The sequence below is a fragment of the Apaloderma vittatum genome, unplaced genomic scaffold (assembly GCF_000703405.1).
Source record: "Apaloderma vittatum isolate BGI_N311 unplaced genomic scaffold, ASM70340v1 scaffold14623, whole genome shotgun sequence".
In the NCBI taxonomy this organism is placed as follows: domain Eukaryota; kingdom Metazoa; phylum Chordata; class Aves; order Trogoniformes; family Trogonidae; genus Apaloderma; species Apaloderma vittatum.
In genome coordinates this window covers 151,106-153,730 of record NW_009707701.1, presented here as the reverse complement: position 1 = coordinate 153,730, position 2,625 = coordinate 151,106, and positions in this window count along the sequence as shown.

Genomic DNA, 2,625 nt, shown 5'->3' with positions numbered 1-2,625 from the left:
CCCGGCGTGGTGTGCCGGGGCCGGCCTCCGCTCAGCTCCCGGCGGCTGCGGGAGTCCCCTCGGGCGGGAGCGCCGGGAGGTGGCAGCAGCCCCTCGTCTTTGAGGCTGAGCCGTGAAGGAAACACCCAACTGAAAGGTCACCCTTGGAATTTTGCTGAGCGTCTCCTGGATCTTCCTCCAGAGACCTTTTCTTTTTATTTTTTGTGTTTGGGTTTTTTTTTTTTTTTAACCCTTAGCAGTAATTATTTCAGTTTTCTTTTTTCTTTTCTTCTTTGACAATATGCTCAAAAGGAAGCAGCACCATTGTCTGCGCCTTCTTGATTTTCCACACACTCAGGCTGATGTCAGCCTCTCGCCATGGGGACTTAACGCATCGCTGTCCACTCTCCAAATTGCTAATTGCAACGCATTTGGTTTTTTTTTTTTTTTTCTGTAGAAGTTGCTTGGAGCCAAAGCCTCCCTCCCACCATTGACAGCCCTTTTCCTCCTGGTTGAGCCCTCGCTGTGCTGAGCCGTGTTGGGAGAATGGGGTAGGCAGGGTCACCCTGTGACCCAGCCGCTGGGGTGGAAAGAAGGGGAAACTAGGGGGGGGGAATGCTCCCAGACTGTCCAGTTCTGCACACGTGCAGGCCATTGCTGTGCAGGAGGCAGTGGTCAAAGGAATCCCTTTCAGACTGACCCTTGTCCCTTGCATGAGCCTGGGATGCCCGGCTGAAGTCTCACGCCACAGCAGCATTTGGTTCTGACAGTGTTTATATTTAGATAAATCATGAGGCATCTGTTGCCAGAGCTCAGGGGTGAGCTATAAAGACTTTTGAAAGAATCCTGCTTCGTAGTTTTCAGTGCTGACTAAGGACGGTCTGGGGTTTAATTTCCTGGTTGTTTTTTCTTTTTTTCATTGTTGTTTGTTTTTATTTAAGGAGAAATATTTGAGATGTCTAGCTTGTCTCTGCTGGTTTTGCTGGAAGGCTCCTTGGGTGTTTCAGAGGATTTGTATGTTAAACTCTCTTGCACTATAAACAAAATGTGTCAAATCCTTCCCAAAGATGCCGATTTTCCAAAGCATTCATTAAGAGCTTGACCTTTCTTCTCCAATAATTCGTGAACTACTTCCAAACAGACCACAAAACAGTAATGCAAAATCCCTGACTTATTTATATGCTTCAGTGGGCCATAGGGGTAAGAAAAGCTATACATAGCTTTGTTTCAATCTCTTGATATGCCTTTATTTCCCTTGTGAGGTTTGTGACTCCAGAATAAATGACCCTGTCTGTGGGACTGAAACTGGAAGCTCAACAGGCTCGTTCAGCCTCTGTGGCATTTTGGCTTCCCCTAATGATTTCTGCTTCGCATTGATTTTCAGCATGTCAGCTCAAAGTCTCACCTGAGTTTAGTGGAAAACAAACACCCTGCCACATCAACACAGAGAAAAATGGAATACAATGAACTTAATTAGCAATGACAGGGTTATTCAGTGGGGTCTGGGAAAGGATTTTGTAGAGAAAAGTGATTGTTCACATTTTTTTCCTAGGCAGTAGTTTCTCTAGCTGTAACACACTAGAAGTGACGTGTAAGCCCACCAGGCTGGCTTTTCCAGGCACTCTTAATGCCCTGTCATTTTAATTTATTAAGAAAGGGAATATGGAGTAAGAGAGGTATAGACGGGAGTGAGAGAGGTATAGATGCATGGAAGACCCATGAAGAAATGGTACTGAGGGGTGAACTGATGAAGTTGGCTATAACAAAGATTTCCAGCTTCCTTGGAAAATGCAGCTCATCCACACTCCACCTTATTCTCTGGGGAGCAGAGAGATAACTCGGAGACAAAACCTCTGGCCAAAGTCGTAAGTATAGATCAACTCATTTATGGTTCAGTAACACAAACTTAAAAAACCCAACAATAAAACACAACAGAGGCTCTATGTGTTTTTCATCTGGTTCTTTCTTTGATAAAATAAGATGCAGGAGCCACCCTAGCATCTGAAATACTCATGAATGCTCTCCAGCAGAGCATAGCAGAAACTAGCGTGCGATGGCTGTGTAGCTGGACTGTACTGCTCTGCCTCCCTGCAGCTGATGCTCAAAGTCTGCTGCTGATGGGGGGCTAAACTGTCATTTAAGCTTCTCATTCAGATTTGTGCCTGACAAACTGCAAAAGGTAGCCTCACCTGGTGGCTTGCATGTTTAGGTCATTAACCAAGCAGCTGAAAATAGATTAATTTAACTGAGAGATTTTTAAAAAAATAACAACAAACCAAAACAACCTCCCCCACAAGACAGCAGAATCTGACAGCATTTTACCTATAAAATTTTGGAGTAAGACAGCATGAATGCAAGGAAAAACATATCTGTAGCATTTGCGGTTTCATTTGCACTAGCCTTTCATCGCCTGCCTTTTTAGGAGGGGTTTGTATGCGGGGATGTTTTGGTGAGAGGGAGTCAGTCTGAGGTGAGTGGTCACTGTGGCAAAACCCCCTCTCCCTGTGACCCCCACAGCGCTTGGGCCACAGAGGAATTACTCACCATGTGTTTACAACACAGAAAAAAGTCCCCCAATAAATCAGACATGAAGTCACGTTTCTCGAGCATCTGAGGTGAAGTGCTCTCTTTGCCTTGGAAGAGAAC